We start from the raw sequence: 19,868 nt of genomic DNA, 5'->3' as shown, positions 1-19,868 counted from the left end.
CCACAACAAGGGGAACCCTCTGAATCTCACACCCTCAACCATGAAAATCCATTGTGTCCCAACCTCTGCCCCTTCCTCTCCAAACCACTGCATCTCACAGCACTTACTTCTCAGCGGTGGCTTAAGATGCTTTTTGGGGGAGCTTTTGAGTGGCTGCCTGGGCCTGGGCAGAAATCTGGGGGGTTGTGTGGGACTGGACAGAGATTTGGGGGGTGCCTGGGAATAGGCAGATAGAGTGCTGTACTGGCATGGCAGAGATCTGGGGGGCTACATGGCACTAGGCAGTGATTTGCGGGTGCGTATGTATTAACGTACATATATATATATATATACACATACACACAAACACGAGCCCTTCGAGCCCCAGGTCCTCATGATCCGCCGCCAGAGGGCACCGCGTCCCCAGTTTTGACCGCCGCTTCCCACAATGCAGCGAGCCGGGCCGGGGGGTTCCGCTCCGCACGCCGGGCTGCGGCCGCAGGACAACGCGCAGCACCGCGGAGCACCGCGCAACCCCGCCGGCAGGTAAGCGCATTCCTCCGCCCTCAGGGCGAGCGCGGGCACTTCGAGGGGGATTAATTCATTTAATTGGATTGCATTTTATTTCGTTTATTTTTATTATTTCATGTTGGCTTGTTTTGGGGGTTTTATTTTTTACGTTCATATCCATTTATTTTATTATATTTTTCTTTTTTTTTTCTTTTTCATGTTTCATTTCATTTCACTTTAACTTTTATTTTAACTATTTTATTTTTTTTCTAATTATTTTACTATTTTCTTTCATTTCAATTGCTTAATTTGCTCTTATTGTACTTTATAATTCCTTCCCCCAGCCCAGTAGGGGGCCTCTGGCTCTGCCAGGGAGCAGCCTTATCCCATCCCAGGATGGTTCCCGGCTGGTGGGGACCTATCACCCTCCCACTCGCTTTTTCCCCTCCCCATTCAGGCCTGGGGGATTTTGGGTGCTGGCGGGGAGGCAGCATGGGCAGTGGGGTGAGCCCTGGCTGGGCTGGTGGCTGCATTCTTGAGGGGGGGTGTGTCACCCAGCCCCCTAAATTTGGGTGAAACTCCTGGCCGTGGCTCTGTCTTATCTCCAGGATGGGGCCACATAAAATAGGCTTAATGTGGAAGCAGCTGTTTAAATAGCAGGCGAGAGCTCCCTACCCGTGGTGAAAGTTGCTTTCTAGTTTTGGAATTTGGGCTAAGGGGGATGCAAGGAATATCGGCTGGTTTGAAAGGACTTTTGTGCCACAAGGAGAAATCCCAGCCGGGAGGGAGAGCCTGGGATGGCCACAGAGGAGGTGAATGGCCCTTGAAAGCAGAGGAATGGCTTTGGCTTTTCCTTAGAGAGGGATCTTGAGAGCCCCAGCATGCCCATTGCTGCTGGTTTAGTGGTACCTCTCCATCATTTGGTTGTGGCTGCTTTTAACTCCTCGTCCCAGGATGTGAACCAGGAGAGCATGGGGAGAGCAGAAGGGCTTGAAGTCAGGATGCTCCAGTCTCACTTCCTTGCCTAGTTCCCTCTTCATGTGGTGGATCTGAAGGTGCCTGGGACTCACCAGCACTTTTGACTTGTGGTTTGGGTCAGTTTGTTGGTGAAAAACCTCAGTTTTGCACAGAACCCCTCAGCCAGAGCAGCATTAAAGAAATTTGTCTGTGCCAGGGAGGGAAGTTGGACATGGGCTAAAGCAAATAAACTTGTATTTCATAATGCTGGGGCTGGGTTTCTTTGTTTTCCGCTCTGCTCTGGGCAGTCTGGGCTCCCTACAGCCACAAATGTTTCCATATCCAACCTTCCCCTTCAGACGTGTCTCAGTGGCTGAGTAAAAAAACTTCTGCTCCTTTCTGCAAAGCTCACTCCCTATGGGGGCTGCTCTGTGCTCTGCCTCCATGGGCTTTTCCTTTGGGTGTTTCTCATCTCAGTTGCTGTGGGGAGGAGTTTTGCAGGGCTTCTCCTCCAGCCCCATCCACACAAAGCAGCTCAGAACCAAGGTGAGAGATGCTGCAGATATGGGAAATCTGAGCATGGCTGGCCTGACAGTGGCCGTGTGTCAGCCGGAGCTGTGTGTTCTGCCATGGGATGTGTGCCAGCTTCTTGGCTCGTGCTGCTCAGCTCGGGAGGTAGAGGATGCTGTACATGAGGGAAGCCAGTGTTATTTTTTGTCCCTGGAAGGGGTGTTAAAAAACCCAAGGTGCTGAGATATTTCTCTGCCCATGCCCACTGCTGCAGACCTGGCTGGGTCAAGGAGGTGGAGCCCACCTGCATCCCAGTGAGTGCGGGAACCAAGGGGTGAGGTGGATTCAGAGCTGGAGGTGCTGATACATAGCATTTATATGGGGCTGTAAATGTTAGCATAGAAACATAAAATTCTTTGTGTCAGAAGGGACCTTAAAGCTCATCCAGTTCCACCCCCCTGCCACAGGCAGGGACACCTTCCACTAGATCAGATTGCTCCAAGCTCTGTTCAGTTTGGCCTTGAAACACTGCCAAGGATGGGACAGCCACAGCTTCTCTGGGCAACCTGTGCCAGGGCCTTACCACCACCACAGGGAAGAACTTCTCCCTGTTGCCTAAATCCTCTCCTGCCTCCCCTAAAATTCAGCAAAAAGCCAAATCAAAGCAACTGTCTATATTTGGCTTTATCTGCTACAAAATGTCAACCTTTTTGAAAGGGTTGATTCCATTGCCATCCTCCCTCCCCCCAAAGCATGAAGACTGGTATAAAGAAGTAAAAAACATATGAAGAGAAAACATCACCTATACCAGCCACATATGCTGGGAAATCAGAACTCGCTGAGAGAACAAAGGGTCCTGCTGGGGAAGAACCCACCTGGGTTTTTCCATTCCCTCATGTCACCTCTAATTTTACTTCCCATGCACTGATTTATACAGAAATGTGAGTGCACACATGGTAAAACCCCCAAAACACTCCAGAAATATTATGACTGTTGGATGGGAACCTGCACTGTACATAAAACCCTTCCCTCTCTCTCGGCGTAAGAGCATCTTTCCTGTACTTTAGGCATTGGCACCTATGTCTCATCTGCTTTCTTATCAGATGGTTAAAGGAATTGGAAGTGTTCAAGGCCAGGTTGGACAGGGCTTGGAGCAACCTGGTCTAGTGGAAGGTGTTCCTGCTCGTGGCAGGGACATTGGCAGGGGGTTGGAACTGCTGGGTGATCTTAAGGTCCCTTCCAATCTAACCCATTCTATGATTCTATGGTTTAGGCTGGAGACAGAGAAAGGAAGTGGCACATATGCTCCTCCTATCATGGTGACATCCAGCTCCGTTTATTTCAGCAGATACTCATTGCTGGGAACTTGCTTTTTCTGCTGCCCAGAAACTTGAATCAATCATATCCAGCAAAAATTAATGAAGGTGAGGGAACCTCTGCTCCCATGTCACCAACGTTGATTTTTGTGGCAGCTGAGATTTGATCACTGGGCATCCCAAAAAGGATTTTGTGGTTGTTGGGTGATTTGGAATCGAAGGTTCATGGTTGCTTCCTTCATTTTTTCTCTTTCACTGGTCTTCCTTGGGATGGAGAAAAGGGTTTCCAGTCCTGTGTCAGGTTTTGGCTTTATGGCCATTCTGTGGTGGGTCCTGGGAGCAGCTGGCTGGAAATCATAAAATCATGGAATTGTTTAGGTTGGAAAAGACCCTTAACATCTGCAATGTCTTTTAAATACCTCCAGGGATGGTGACTCCACCACTTCCCTGGGGAGCCTCTTCCAATGCTTGACAACCCTTTCAGTGAAGAATTTTTTCCTAACATCTTATCTAAATCTCCCCTTGCACACCTTGAAGCTGTTTCCTCTTGTCCCGTCACTTGTCACATGGGAGAAGAGACCGACCTCCACCTTGCTACAACCTCCTTGCAGGTAGCTGTAGAGAGCGATAAGGTCTCCCCTGAGGCTAAACAACCTCAGTTCCCTCAGCTGCTCCTCAAAGGACTTGTGCTCCAAACCTTTCACCAGCTTCACTGCTCTTCACTAAGCACAAAATCCATCCTCTCTATCTCATATCAAACAGAAGGTTTTATGATGTATGATAACTTGTAGGAAGACCAGGACAAGGTCGCAGTATCCTTTCAAATGGTAGAGGAGAGGCGGCCACTGGTGGCTCTTGCATGGGGTGAATGCAGTTGCTGACTGTTCCCATGCAGGGATGGCTCTTTCAGGATGTGCCATTAAGAAACGGAAATCAAAGATGATTTCTTTCCCACACGCTGGCTTTTATCAGAGAGGAGGTCCTGGGACATTCAGTTATGACTGGGGCAGAAAGAGATGGTGGCATCTTGCCCAACTGCTCTCTGGGCTGCATGCCTCTTCCTTGCTCTTCTCATATTCCCTTGGAAAAAACACAGAGTTTACCATGGAACATGGCCTGGGGATGCTTTTTCCTTTAAATGGGTCTGAACCTGCCCAGTTCTGCTGCAAAGTCTTCGGCTGCTTGCATGGGCCATTCTTTTAAAATAGAGGCACTTAAAACCTGTTCTTTCCCTCCAAAAAATAGCACTGGTGTGTGGGACTTTCACTTGGTTATGTTCTGATGGGTAGAGGATGGCTGGCTTTCTTTTTATTAGTTCATAAAGCAATGTTTATGATAGGAAATTAATAGGAAATCCTCAAATTAATTCAATTAATAGGAAATGCTAGTGAGCATTTGCCCTTCCCTAGGGCTGTTGAGGAGTGATCTCCATGTGAACCTTGGCTGTCGGTTGGAGCCTTCAGAGCCTGGGGCAGCTCAGACATCGGAGCATAGGGGTTTACAGGGGAAGCGGAACCCCAGTTTGGGAATCTCAGTTTCACATGGCGATCATTTGCTTGCAGCCAAACTGCTGGTGCAGCGAGGTGCACATCCAGCTGTCAGCGGGAGCTGGCAGCAAAGCAGTGCTTGCTTTTGGTCTGATCTGGCTGGGAGGTGGAAGCATGTCCTGATGCCAAATGAGAAGCTTATTTCTCCAAGCACAGCAGGAGGAGGAATCGTTTCCAGCGATGTAAAAGGGCCAAAATGTGGCAAAAGGGATGACGAAAAAGCACAAGATGGGTGCAGGTTGTTCAGGGAGCCTGTGAATCTTGACCCACCTCTAGCACAGCCTTAGGAACAACCTGATTCACCTTATAGTATGCTACAGATAGCTTTGGACTTACACTCCTGCCTCATGGTGGGAATTCCTTCAGTGAAACTCTCCTGGTTCAACTTGAACCATCTGCCAGTGCTGCCTCTGGTAAAGTGGCTGCAGAGGGTAAAGAAACCACCTGGGAATCTCTTTGTTTCTTGGACTGGCTTTACTAGCTTGAAATCAAACCTGTCCCCATGAGCTGGGGCAGGGGAGGTCATGCACTGGGTTGCAGGGCAGACATATACACTGTTATTCAGCAACGTGGGAGGATAAAGTAATGAAATAATCGGAAAGCTATTAAAAAGCATTCTGAAGCAAAGGCGGCGGGTGCTAACTGCTGCTGCGCCTTCACAGTGCTCTCTACCCAGCTACGTGCTACGAGTTTGCATAAACTCCCTACAGGGATCATGTTTTACTATGGTCCTGTCAAACCTTTTGAAGATGTTGTATAAAAATGATTTAAAGAAAAAGAAAAGATGTTCCTGCATGTTGTGAGTGCCACTGGCCTCATGCTCTGCGGTCCTGTCCGGGACTTTCACCAAGTCTTAGCTGTGGCATCAGTTTGCAAAGCAGAGTGCATGGCTTCATGGTACACAAACATTGTTCCCTGAGCCTGGGGATTTGCTGGAGAATTACTAACGCTGGTAAAAGGGTGAGGAAATGTCAGTGCGTCTGTATTTGAAAAGTGAGTCTGAGGAGGGATCCCATGGGGACACACGTGCCAGCCTCAATCAGAGGGTTTGGCCACGTATGTCAGCAGTGGGACTGGGGCCAATACTTTGCATTTCCATCACTTTCAGCATATTTTCTTTTACTTAACTGTCATCGTAGAGATTCCTTATAGTTTAAAATGAGAAAATGCTGAAAAAACGAAGACCAAGCAATTCTTTCTCTCTCAGCTTTCATTTCACACTTCACCCTTCCTCCTACCTGTAATTTCTGCTGGGGCTTCTGGCTTCCTAGAGAAAGGGTAAAAACAGGAAAAAAAGGAAAGAAAGCAGGTGTTTTAATAATAGATCAAAAATGAGATTAAGCAGTAAGTCAGCCCTCCCCTACATTCTGCTTTCCCAAAAAGCAACCAAAGAAATTGCAAATCACCTTGAAAAAGGGGAGTGAAAACAGTGAAGATGAAACCTGATGTTAAGTACAGATGAGGTGTTTATATTTTATTTAATGACTGTATAGTGCCATATAGAAAAGCTGAATTTCTGTATTTGATTAATAAAACAGTAGAGATGAACTGGAATGGGGAAAATTCAGCAACTGTTGAGCTGGGAAAGTGAAGGCAATTGGCACCATTAGCAGGTGTGGGCAGGGTTTGCTGCTTGGTACACCTGAAGGTACATGCACACTCGGAGATGTCAGTGGTGGCTATAGTTGGAGGTGGTTCCCAAAACCCTGGAGGCTTAATGAGATGCTGTTTGTTGTCCATCTCTGATGATTCTTTGACTCAGTTTTGACAACATTTGGTAGAGTGGTGGGGTCTCAGAGGGAAGAGAATGCAATGGGATTTGTGCAAGATGCGTGGGTGCTGGCAGGATTGGGGTGATGGAGGGAAGAGGTGATTACAGGGATGTGTTATTAGTCACCAGCCAAGCTGCACCAGGAAGAACCTTTCGGCGTGCCTCAGCCTGGGTGAGCGTTCAGCCAAGGCTTGTGCTTGATGAGACACGACTTCCATGGAAAGGAGGCCTAACCCTGGCACTGGGCATTGAGGCCATAAACCCCAGGTCTGTTCTTGCTTGCTGTAAATCCTTTGGCTCCTTTGGGTCTTGGTTTTGGTGGGGCTGTTGCTGCAGGCCAGGTGGATGAGCGGGAGCTGACATCTGGCATGGCCTGGGCTGCCTCACCAGCCGATGGGGTTGCCTCCTCTGGACTCACCCCAAAGGTCTCCAGAGTGTGGACGTCATGTATGTCAGCTACATGTGCACAAGCAGGCTGGGTTGGGAGGATGTACAAGGCTCAAGCTCCTCTTCCTTTTTGTACAGTGTCTCCACCAGAGACAGGACAGCAATGAAGACATTTAGTCTGACACACTCTGTGGTCCTGTTTGCACCCTCGATGAATAAAATAGGGATATGAGGTATAGTCAGTCCCCTTCAGTATTGCCTTTGTCCAACATGAGGTAACCCAAACTAGGTCATGCCATGGGTATGAAGACCCATACATGCAGCTGCAGATCTGTATTCTTGCTAAATGTCTCACTTCGAGTGCAGAAAATGTCACAGTCCCTCTGGCTCTGTGACCACAGCGGGGAAGAGGCTGAGGAGCTACATCCATTGCAGCTGTGGGTGGGTGGTAGAGGCATGGCAGGAAGAGAACAGGAGCAGCAATCCCATGCTGGGTCTGGCATGTGGGGCTGTGAATGTTTGCCAAGGGCTGCCAGAGCATGAGATGAGGAAAAAACTGCCTGCCTGCTGGAAAGCACGGCTCCCATGTGTCATTAGCATCCTCTAAGGTATTAATTTATCTTCTGTGTCACCTCCATAGTCCCAACTCTGTACTTTTAGAGTTGGAGGAGAACCTGTTTCATTACTTGCTGGAGTACTGCAGTTCTTGTTTATTCCCCCTAAGGATAAAAATTAGATGTGCCAAAGCTCAAACTTAAAAAAAATCCAATAAATAAATCCAGACTGGAAACAACCACTTGGAGGTAGAATAAGCCTCAACAAGAAAATGTTTGTCTTCTACCTTTTTCTGAGGCTGGTTGGGTGTAAAGCACAGGGAGAAGATAGGGCAAGGTTTGCTTTCTTTTAATTTAAAGTATATTCCAAAGGCAGAACAGTTGGAAATTCTTTTTTGTTGAATCTGCTTTGCCAGGTTTGGGTGGGGGAAACCCTTGCCTTGGTGGATGTGGGATGGAGGCAGGAATGCATTTATTCTATTTATTTACCTATTTTTACTGGTGCAGTCTTGAGGCACAACAGCAAAGCTGTGGCTGCACTGCAGGCTATGTGCAGGCAAGAAGAGCACTTTCCACTCCAAATCCTTTTTCCCGGCACTAACAAGATCTGCACTGAAGATACATGATTGAGTCAGCAATGCAGATGCCATCAAATTTCTGCTTTATTCCAGTGTATGAATCAGAGGAGAGAAGTGTCAGAGCCTCATATCCTGTACCTCCTGATAAAAATGCAGTTACCTCTGAGGAAACAAAACACAGTGAAATCCCATTATCCTGCCTGTAGCGAGCACCTATAATTCACTGACACCAGCAGTGCTTATTTTATTGCAACTTTTGCAATAGCACATGTAAATTATTCTTTTAAGATCCTACATCCTGGGGGCAAAAAGATGGGGTTTTCTTTTAGATTTGCAGAAAAGGTGATTCAGCATGTCTATATATACACACATGGATATATGAATATATAAATATGACTGAGTTCAGGAGCACAAGCCGTTTGTGTCTACCCCTGTTAGACCAGTAAGAGCAGCGTGTGCCACTAGTCAGGGTACTGGTTGCTTACTGCACAGGTTTTTCTAATGTACCATGCTCTTGGGGAGGAAGGGGAATTAGCTTCATTTGACTTTCCAACCATGTGTGTACCTCCAAAATCACTTCATTTCCAGACTTAAAATTTTACCCTTTCAGTTTGCTGTGAAAATCATATGCAGGAGTAAAGCCCTTTATCCCCAGAAGTTTTCTGCTTCTCCTTTGCAAGACTTTTCTGTCCCCAACTGCTGGTTTTGAAGGCACAGACAACAGTCAGCTCAGTGACAGCATTTCCTTCTATTGTTCAATGGGGGCAGCTTCTGGCTCCCTTCACAAGGGTTATGCGTGGCCACTGGCTTTTGCATCAGCTGCCTCTTTTCTCCTGATCCCAGGGGACCATCTGTGTCCTGTTCCTGCTGCAGTTGCGCTTCTGGACCAGTTTTGGGAGGCCTTGGTGGGAAGGAATGAGACTTGCAATCATGTGCTTTATATCCCCTAAAAACAGATACAGCAGTGCAATTTTGCAAAGCTTTGGCTGTATTGTCCCCAAGGGACATTGTGAAGTTGTTTAAAAGACACTTATGCTACTGTGGTAGTGGTGGAGGCAGAGAAGGATAATTTTCACCTAGATTCCTCTTTTGAGGGGCTTGGTTTTTTTCCTTATTTTTTTTCTGCACCGGAGTCTGCAGAAATTGAGGGGATAGAAAACATTTCTGTGGTTCCTCATCCATAGATCTGAGGGAAAACTAGTTCAAATCCACCACCCTAAGCTACATCATAAATCTTGCTGCAGAAATGTGGAGCCGAGACATTAATAATTAGGAGCTTGCACAATAAAGCACTGGAATATTTCACACATGACACAACATCTTTCAATCCAGCTGATGTTGTACAGAGATCTGTGTGAAAGTTCTGTGCAGCCGAGTTGGAGAAGTTTTTGCTCCTGTTTGTGCCTTTTGAGGGCAAAGAAAATGGGAAGGAAAAATCAGGTTGTATCCCAAACTGTTCACTAAGGCTCAAATGTGGGAGTTTTAAGGTCCTCCCTATTATAAAAGTGCGTGTGCTGACAGAAAATGATGCAAATTAATAGTTCTCCTTTCCCTGCTTCCTATGTCTTCAAAACACTCCCATTCAGCCAAGCTGCCTCCTATCAAACTTCTAACACAGTAAAAGACAAAAATTTTCTGGACTGTGACTGATCATGAGAAATGTTAGTCCTCAGGGGTCTGTGTCCCTGAGGTTTGAGGGATGGATGACAAGAGCTTAGGGCTGTGAGATGACAAATGTAACTTCACAGTTGCTCATTCATGCTCTAGCAAAGGTGTGTTCTGGGTGTTGGTATCTTCCAGCAACAAAGCTGAGATATGATCAGCTCTTATATGAATATTCTTCACCTTTTTTTTTATTTATTATTTATGCAGTTAAAAGTAATTAGAGGGCTGCTGGTATTTTGAACAACTGTATCCACCTAGGAAATTATGACCTTGCATTTATTCAATCAAATAATATCAAGATTAAGAGTGAAAATAGCTGAGATTGTCAGTCATAAGGAATTGTGATGCAGCCTCGGCTCAAATCCATCACCTGAAATTAGGAAACTGGCAGGGTGTTCTTCATTCATCAGCATGAGGCATCACAGCAAGATCATTTAACTGTAATTCATCAATTTACCAGGCTACTCAATTAAGTGGGGGCTGGAGAGAGGATGAAGGGAATGATTCTGCCTGTTACAATGAATCTTTGGCCACCTGAGGACTTTCTCTGCTCGTTGATCTGTTGTGTTTCATGTTGCCTTGAAGGCCCAACTGAAGAAGACCCCAGACCAGCAATGCACTGCTGCTAGTTGCCCTGGTTTTTAATGTTGCCTCTGCATACTTTGTGCATGGGAAGACTTGCAGCATGCACTGAGCCATGCTGACTGTGGGAGGGGAGGGTGGGGACATTGGCCATTAGCTGCGTACAACCAGCTGTCACATGTGCAAATACAAGCTCTCACCCTGTGACTGTTAATGAGGAAATCTGCATAGTAGTAATCCTAAACTCTGAGTGCAAAGGAGGTTGTTACCTGAGTATAGGCTGTGTTTGCTGTTAAATTTATATAAATTTCTTGACTCCTTGTGTCTTGGCACTAGCTTGGAGAAGGAGTGCTGGTTCCTGTGCTTTTTCCTTGCTGTTTCAGGACAACCTTGTGCCTGTGAAAACTGCACAGCACTCTCATGACTGCAGGGCTTCCTGAATCTTGATGCCAAAGCAAGACTTCAAATGGTACATCTCTCATCACTCTTCCAAACCTTATTAAAAGGAAAACAATCACAATGGTGGTGAAAAGGGAGGGCTTAATGAACTAAAGGGATTATTGAATTAGACCTTTTCCTCTATGTGGTTTGCCACTGACCTGAGCCTGACTGAACCATAGTCTGAAAAGCTCCTGGAGAACCTTGGATGGACTTTTGCAAAAAAAATATTTAAGTTAAACTTTGTGCAGCCTGAAGCAAAGGGATGGGCTTTTTCTGGTTCATCTCAGCTCTCTTTCTCCTGTGTTTCTGTAGTTTGACCCCAAACTTATTGGTGAAGCACTCTGGGAGCCTGGTGCAACCTCCGATTCTGCTATGGGTGGTCCTGTCTGGCATCAGCTGCCCTGAGACCTTGGTTAGTGTTGTTCTAGTGCTGGCTGATGCAGCCCTTCATTAGTCTTAAAGAAAGAAGCTGGGGTAGAGGTTTCTTTATGAATGTGATATTTTAGACATTTGCCTATTACCGAGTACATCCAAATAACTGACTGTTTCAGGTGGCTACACCTAAACCTTTTGGTTTCTTCACTGTGGATAGCTCACTGCTTGGGATCTCTGCTTGGATCCATGGTGGCACTCCCTTGTTTTGCCCTTACGATCATCTGTGTCGTTTTTTTTGCAAAATGAGACTCAGACTCACCCAGGTTTCTTACCATTCCACATATATGCATGTTTGCTCAACCCAGTAACTTCTGAACCTGTTGTCCTGTTTCAGTCAAGCCTGACAAAGAGATACAGGACTGCAAGTGTAATTGAGGTTGCATAAGTTAATGAAAAACAGACAGGCATAAGAGACAGCCCACATACTTACTGAGCCTTGGGGAGAGGTGCAGCTCCAGTTTGCATGAGTGGGTATCAGACAGTCTCTATGAGGGAGAGATCTTCCAACTCAGTCATAAGATCAACCAAAGTCAATGCATGGCCCCCCTGTTGCCTTGGTAGACCCCAGTTCCATGAATGGAGGTCTCTATTTGCAGTCAAACTTGTTTTAAGTGCAGTGGTGGTTTGGGTGAAACCAGCCCTAGTTAAAACTGGCTGGTGATGGAGAAACTTTAGTGGCTTGGTGCGAGGTGTAGCTGCTTACCCACTTTCTGTAGAAACACAGCAAGAAACTTCAGGAAGTCCAAGGACTCCAGATCATGAACGTTTCCTCCTAGCTGGCTTTGTGTCCTATTTTTCTCTTTCAACAAAGCAACAGAAAGGAGAACTCATTTGAATTTCATAATAAAATACCTCCAAGGAGAGGAAGCAAAAAGGAACTGTAAGAGGAATAGGTGGAGGTTCAAAACACATTCTTTCTCTTGTCGTCCTTTGCACATGCACACATATTATACATACATGTAGCCATACCCCTTCATAGAATCCTACAATACCAGGTTGGAAGAAACCTCAAGGGTCACCTTCTCCAACCTTTTTAGGCAAAGCATGACCTAGACTAAATGGCCCAGCACGCTGTCCAGCCAAATTTTAACAGTCTCCGATGTTGGGAAATCCACCACTTCCCTGGGGAGATTATTCAAATGGCTGGTTGTTCTCACTGGGAAAAATTTTCCTCTAGCATCCAACTGGAATCTCCCCAGAAGTAACGTGTGCCATCACCCCTTATCTTTCCAGTTTTTGTAAAAAAGGGAGTCTCCGTCTCCTTCTCCTTATATAACATGGGAAAACTAAATTGAAAAGGAGACAATACAAATCAGGATGAAAGGGAAAAAAGAGGATGAGTCAGCTCTCCTCCTGCCTGTCTGAACCAAGGGGAGCCTGGTGCTCATGACAGATTTTTTTCCAAAAAAGATAATGCATCAGGCTAATGACAGCCTATGAGATGTGAATGCTATGACTGGGAGCACTATGAAACTTGCGGTTAGGTACTTGAATGTCACTCACTGTGCAGAATGAAATGTAAGTTGAGTCGCAACAATTTCCCTAAAGCTGTGTGTATTAACATACAAATACCAAGGAAGTAAAATCTTTGAATTTTTATCTGCTTCAGCTTGAGAGTCAAATAGGCACATTACAGAAGTGTCATCTATTTGAATCAATTGTCACTGCTGCATTTGTGGAAAGGATGCATCTGGGTTTATTGATAACATTATTGAGGTGCTTAGAAACACAAGTGTGTTGGGTTTATTCTCCCTTCAGTAACTTATTCCTGTTTCTGGCATTTTGTTAAAATATTCTTTTAGTTCTAGGCTCCTCTGAAGATCTCTGCTGAGCAGAGCATTAGTAACTTTGTACTCATAGCTTTCTTGTAAATTTTAAGATAATTTTGTTTCCCTGAAGAAAAAACCTGAAATGGAGAAAAGAATTTAGGAATTGTGATTTACTGACCTTATAGTGAGGAGGCTTAGCTGCCTTTTTTTGTCCTTTATTTCCCTTGGTTAAACCACATCAGCTGAAATGCAAGTTAGTGGCCAAAACTTCCTGTTGATCTCCATCATAGCATCACTTCACTCATTTTACTTCCTCTGCTGCTTTGCTGATCCCTGCCTGTGCAGAGAAGATACAAAATCAGTCTTATATACACTTGAGAAGAATCTATATATGAGGTTTCAGGTTTGGGGGCAAATATTTTAGGGAGTAGATGTCTCCTGCTGTCAAGGAAACACAGGGAAATTCTGCCTGGTGAAGGGACTTTGTGACTGGGATCTCTGAATTTCTACCTTGTGTTTGGCTAGTTTTAAAAATAACCTTTTAGGAGCCATGGCCAGTGACTTCACCATTTTGCCTTTGTTTCCATCTTTATAAAACAGTTCCTGCATCTAAGGAGGTGGTGGCAAGGATTAGGTTTTAAAGCTCTTTGAAGATGGCAAGTGGTGTATAACAGCTCAATGTTTATAATGGCATGGCGTAATATGATGAGAATTTTTTACAGCTGAGTTCAGATATGCCAGGCTGGAGCTTCGGCAAGTTGAAACAGGCATTGCTTCATTGATCTTATCCCAGCTGCACTAGTTGATGACACCTGATTATCTGGCCGATCATACCTGACCCATGGGCTGCAGCAGGGAGCTCTCCCTGTTGTTACTCCTCTAGCAAGTTCTCCTTCCACTGGCCTCCTGCCACAGCATATGCCACGTTTAAATCTGGTTCTGGGCTTTTGGCTTTGTTCCTTCTAAATGTTTTCTATTTTGTTGACTTTAACTGATCCCAGTGGCATCTTTTTATGATGCACTTTAGTCCACTTCTTCTACTGCTTCAAGTGGTGCAATAACACTCCTAAAGTTCAACCTATTTTTAATTACCAAAAAAAAAAAAGGCAAAGGGTTGTACTGTTCTGTCACTGGTGAGAGAAAGGGAAGGTTTTTATTATTTAAATTTGATTGAATTTACAACTCGATATACACAGTGGTTTTAGTAGAATATTGCTGTAATCAGAAGGGCATATTATTGTTTGTTCTGGCTCTCTTGGGAGCCCGTACTGGTACTGAATAAGCACAACTATTGTCATCTGTTGGATGATCTCAAAGCACTTCAGAACTGACAAGGTGAATGAGGAAGACTTGGAGAATGTCCTTCCAATAAGGAAGCTGAAGCAACTTCCTAGGGCTCAGACTGAGGTAATGATTACTGGGGACAACAATTCCTGATCCATAGCAGCGTACGTACTGTGGTAGATCAAATCCCTCCCCACTCCAGCTGGAGGTACTTCCATGTTCATTATCTGGTTTGCCCCTCTCATTGATCTCTGTTTTTCTGTACTTGCACCATAAAAAGCTTCATTGCTTGGTTCTGTTGCTGATGAGATTTCAAACTGATGTGCTGCGTCAGGCTGTGTGTTTCTGCGGAGTTTGTGCATGTAGGCATGAATTTATAGGGAGGGAGAGAAGGGATAGGAGGAGGGCAGTGTGTACGCAGGGTTGTGTCAGTACATGGTCCTCTCCTTCACTAGGTCCAAGCAGCTTGCATCGATCTCTGCTGAGAACCACAGCCTTACTGACTTGGTTGTTACAGATCTGCTCTTAAGGAGATCTATGAATGATAACTAAATTAAAGAAGCCAATGTTTGCACACCTGTCACCCAGCACTGAATGCATGGGTTTGCATTTAGGAAAAAACAAGAGAAATCACCTTCTTTGGCAGACATAGTTCTTGATTAGTTCCTTGAACTGTCTTACTCTGTATGGAGTCCAAATCCCTCAGGCTGGGATCTACTTGGCTGTGGAGCTTCTCTGTGGAAAGTGACCTGGGATTCCTGGGGGATGCAGGCTCAATAGAATTGAACAGTGTGCAGTTCTGTCCAAAGAAAGTCAACAGGATGCTGGGTGAACATCAACAAGGGCATCACCAGCAGACATAAAGATGTCATTTTCCAACTCTACTCAGTGCTTCTCAAGCCACACCTGGAACAGTGTGTCCAGTTTTGGTCCCCACTGGAGAGGATCCAGAGAAGAACCACAAAGATGATCCAAGGACTGGGCACCCGTTTGAGGAAAGGGTGAGAGCCCGGCTTGTTCAGCTTGGAGAAAAAAGGCTCAGGGGAGACCTTATCTCCATGTTCCAGTATTTAAAAGGTGGCTATACAGAAGATGGAGACTCCGTTTTACAAGGAGTCCCATGGAAAAGATATGCGGTGATGGGCACAAGTTACTCCTGGGGAGATCCCAGTTTGACATAAGAGGAAAATTTTTTACCATAAGAACAACCAGTCACTGGTATAATCTCCCCAGGGAAGTGGTAGACTCCCAAGAATTGGACACTTTTAAGCTCTGACTGGACAGGGTACTGGGCCATCTAGTCTTGGTCATGCTTTGCCTAGAAAGGTTGGACCAGATGATCCTTGAGGTCCTTTCCAACCTGGGATTCTGTGATTCATTCTTGCCATCACCAGTGCCAAGAAACGATACTGCAAATGCCCATGGAAGCTCACAGGACTGCAATGAGTACAGTCTACATCAGCTCAGTTTGCCCCCAAACTACACCTGTGAATATACTTTCACAACATTTGAGGCAGGACTACAATTAGCAGGAGCAGTCCTGCTCCCCTTTGTCCACCTTTGCTTGCTAATTTTGCGCTTCCTTTGTCCTGCTAACACCACACGTTACAGGCATGGCTGCATGGGCAACTGAACTGCAGAAGTGATCTGTGTTTAAATGTTTAATGAATTAGTTCTTGCTATATTCATATAAGTGGAACATCCGCTCCTCCTTTGCATGAGAATAGAAATTAATTTTGTTTCAAGTTCTGAGAACCTGACGACATGCTGAATAGATAGAAATTGGTTCTATTTATAGGCTGCAGAATTCCTCTGTACAATAAACCAGTTTGTTTTAATTTAAACTATGTATTCAGCACATTCAGCTTAAAGTTTTACATACCTTTTTCCTGCATTCTAATTGTTTTTTTCAATTTGTGACATAACTCCTAAGCACAATTAAAAAGTTAGACTAGTCATTAAGAAACTTCATTTACCATTTTTAACATGAAATGTGTTGACTTGCATAGTTTATTAATTTTTATGAATGCCCAACTGTAAAAATAGGACAGCTTTCCAGTTTAGCCAGAGGCCTGATTGATGGAGAAATATGCCTTTATTGTGCTCCACCAGCAAAAGTCAGCCTTTTGTTATGGAAAAAAAAGACAAAAATGTAAAGCAAGACAGTTTAAGTCAATCAGAACTGAAGTATTTTGCTCTCTGTTTTGCATCAATAAATCCTGTAGTCATAGGAGAAAAGGTACGACGGTTGAAAAAGGATTGCTGGGCAAGTTAGCAAGTGTTCCTCAAGGACTGATCTCAAGACCAGTGTTAATCAGTGTATTGACGAATGATACAGCAGAAATCAATGGGATTTGTAGGTGTCACCAAAAGAGGAAAAAATAGGACATCACATCAGAAAAATAAATGACTTTAGTACAATCTGCCTGTAGGCAAATGCAAGTTCTTTTTTTAATGCAAGTTCTGAGAGAAAGTTGGGGCTTCTGTCTTGGAATTGGAATGTATTAATCAATCATAGGGTAATTCTCGTGTCCTGGTGATAAAGGTGCATAATAGAACCACATTAGTCAACCAAGTTATTTCCACTAGTGACAAGGAAATGTGAATGCTACCACAACAGGTTTTAGTGAGGCATTGTTTAAAATGTACTATGTATTCCTTGTCCATGTAGGAGAAAGATTGATTTCAACTGTAAAAGATGTAGGGGAGGGTGTCCACTGGAAATGATCTCGAGAGCAGTGGAGCTGGTTCACAAAAAGGGAGCCTGGATGGGAAGCCAGTGACAAAAAAAGGCAGAGAAAAATTATATTCCTTCTCTATAAATACACTGGCATAAATACCACAGAGGGGGAAGAGTTATTTAAGTTAAATGACAATTCTGGCACAAGAACAAATGGCTCTGAGTAAGTTTAGGCTGGAAATGAGCAGAATGGCTTCAAACGAAGGGAGGTTCTTGAATAGCCTCCTAATGGGAATTGTGCAACTGGGGCTAAAAACCCAATTACTGTGAAGATGGAGCCTGATAAATTTATTAATGAGATTACGCAATGTGGTTGACTGACTTCAGTATTAAGGGATCAGACTCGGGGTTTCCGTTCCTGTGCATTTGCAAATACACTTAAAAATCCTGCAGGTATGAGAAAAAAAATAGAAGGTTGTAATTCTGAGAAATATTTTCATGTTGATTCAGCTTGAAGCTGGTTTCTCTGTGTCTAATGCACTAATAACTGAATTGAGTGACCTACAGATGGAAGGAAGGAAATATCCTTTCTGCATTGGGAAAAAGCAGCAGCTGGCAACTGTTTCCCTATTTTAGTGGTCGATTTTGGCAGCAGGCCTGTACTACTTAGATATATATTTTTTAAAATTCAAAGCATTTTGGGTACATTATAGTAAAGTTAGGCCTTGAAATAGATTGTGCTCAAAACTATGTCAATTATTACTTATTATTTAACTTTGTAGTGCTGCTTTTCAAAAAAACCTGCAGCACTTAATGGACACCCGTGATTATTATCGATCTCACCATTCTCCTTATCGATCCCCATTTCCCCCCTTTACTGAAAGTCCCCGATTCCTTGTCGTTTTGCTAAAATCACAGTAAAGAAGACCAACTGCCTTTTTGTCAAAAGAACCTAGTTATTTTATCAAAGATGAGTGCCAAGCTATTTTAGCACAATGAATCTTTGATCTCAGGGTGCACTTACACTGAGTATTTCTGTGCCTTTTATGTTTTGATTCAGACTCTGTTCTCAGGTCTTATCTGGAACTGATTGCAGTGGCTTCCCTGAACGCTGCTGTCTCTAGCCCTCCTTCCTTCAGCAGAGGTATTATGTTGTAGAGGCCTCCATGATTTGGGAAAGATGTCAGTTGAAGCAGGCTATAACAATGGGATGCCGTGTGGTTACAGAAGAAAATCACACATGCGCATAGGCACTTTCAAACATGGGCTGTGGGACGAGGAGGTTTATTCCAGCATTTCAAGGCTTTTATTGTGAAGATTTCCGTATTTTAGTTGAGGGATTGTGTAGACTTGTTAGAAGTACTAGCTAGCGGACTTGATGTTTCAGCAGCCTGAACAGAGGGCGCTGAGCAGTGGGATTGATTTCTCCCTGGCTGGGCAATTGCAGGGAGACTTTCTTGTACCCCACAATGCCTTTGCCCCTACTCTCCTTGTTACTCAGCTGCAAGGCAGCATCTGTATTCAATCTGGGGTCTTGACTGTGACTATCTCCAATCTCCAGCTTCCTTACATGTGCTGTTTTATTTGCCTCCTCGATTCATGATGCAAATGGCAGATGGTTTTTCCCCTTTGGTTTTAAGGTCTTCTTGTTGGAGCCTTTCAGCCATTCAACCCCATCAGCTTCTCAAACTCATTCCCTTAATTACCTCAATTTTTCTTTTTGAAATTAAAAACCTTAAAGGACTGCTTTTATTTTGCTTAAACTGAACCAATTTGTGAAAAATAGGCTTGAATTGAGTGATCACAAGCAGCTTTTATTACAACATCCTCACTATTTGCAGACAGTCTAAAGACGAATCACCTCTCGTTTGTTCAGTGCCTATTTTGTGGAGAATTCTGTTGGCTATTACATCCCAGACTTACAGGGCGTGCTGTTAGTATTTGTTCTTCCTTCTATATCTGGATTTTAAGACTCCTTTATCATTCAGTTCCTATTATTATTTTTTTCTGTGTCTAGTAATTTTTCAAAGCTCTCTGCACACATCCAAATCCAGCAGTGGGGTCTCCAGCAGACCTCTAACACAATCCCAGCAGACAGCCTTTTACAGTCTTTCACCAAAGTGGCTTTAATCCAGAATGATGGTTTTATGCATGCTATCACTTTGGATTTCTAGCAAACACAGATGATTCACTCAGTTCACAGAAGGAACCGCAGAGCAGTGTCCCAAAAGATTATTTAAATAGAGTTTTAGAAGCGGATTTGGGGTTATCGTGGGTGGTGTGCATGCTCAGGTCTGACTCTGGTTTGGGGCTTTGAGAGTGGTTTTTTTAACCACCTGTGTACGTGCTTACCAGCCTTCTTTACTGTATGAGGACTATAATTTCTAACAGATTGGTTTTCAGATTGTTTACAGTCATGTATGAAGAATTATCCCCAGTTTACATTGTGGTAACTGAACCCGGGCACCAACGGAACAGCTGGCTTAAGCACGTAGGTCTCTGCAAGTGGAGTCTGCATTGCCCAAGTCTTCTGTCTTTTCAAGCACTGTCAGCAACCTGGCTTGTTGTCAAGGCCCCTTAAAGAGCATCGACTCAAGGGTGAGCTGAAGTGCTGGGAACTCTCAGCCTTGAGTCCAGCAGTCTGATGCAACAAAGCACATGCTTAAAATGCTTTTGTACTTCACCGAACTGCTTGTTTTGCAGTCACTTTTAATTTACGTTTAGACTGTGCTGAATGCTTCATTAAAGTGCTTTTAACAGACAAGAGCGTAGTGCCCAAGCTATGCTGCAGTTACAGTTATGGAGGTGTTTTGGGATTATGCTATATATGAATGAAATGATTATTTCTTTTTAACTCCTGTTTAAATATAGTTCAAACTACAGAATATTTAGTAGAACAGAAT

The 19,868-nt window shown here is 44.3% G+C and overlaps 1 protein-coding gene and 1 long non-coding RNA gene across 3 annotated transcripts in view; one reads left to right on the top strand and one right to left on the bottom strand.

The window, feature by feature from the left end:
* The first annotated feature begins 462 nt into the window (after window positions 1-462).
* EXTL3 (exostosin like glycosyltransferase 3) overlaps window positions 463-19,868 on the top strand; it is a 154,487-nt gene continuing 135,081 nt past the window's right edge. The window contains exon 1 of one of the 2 annotated variants that reach the window (XM_061461113.1): window positions 463-525. The gene's annotated coding sequence lies outside the window, so the exon portion shown is untranslated. The remainder of the gene's footprint in view (window positions 526-19,868) is intronic. The other variant, XM_061461111.1, reaches the window with a different exon arrangement.
* Window positions 11,490-14,039, bottom strand: LOC133273487 (uncharacterized). Its single transcript, XR_009744838.1, has 4 exons — window positions 13,836-14,039; window positions 13,180-13,338; window positions 11,663-12,031; window positions 11,490-11,572 (listed from the first exon to the last, which is right to left on the bottom strand). It is a non-coding gene; the product is annotated as an uncharacterized LOC133273487 (long non-coding RNA).

Source organism: Pezoporus flaviventris, unplaced genomic scaffold (assembly GCF_033815535.1).
Source record: "Pezoporus flaviventris isolate CSIRO_AGI_PZ_B2104156 unplaced genomic scaffold, CSIRO_AGI_Pfla_v1 ptg000031l, whole genome shotgun sequence".
Taxonomy (NCBI): domain Eukaryota; kingdom Metazoa; phylum Chordata; class Aves; order Psittaciformes; family Psittacidae; genus Pezoporus; species Pezoporus flaviventris.
Note: the sequence above shows the minus strand (reverse complement) of the source record. Positions and strands in the feature narration are given on the sequence as shown.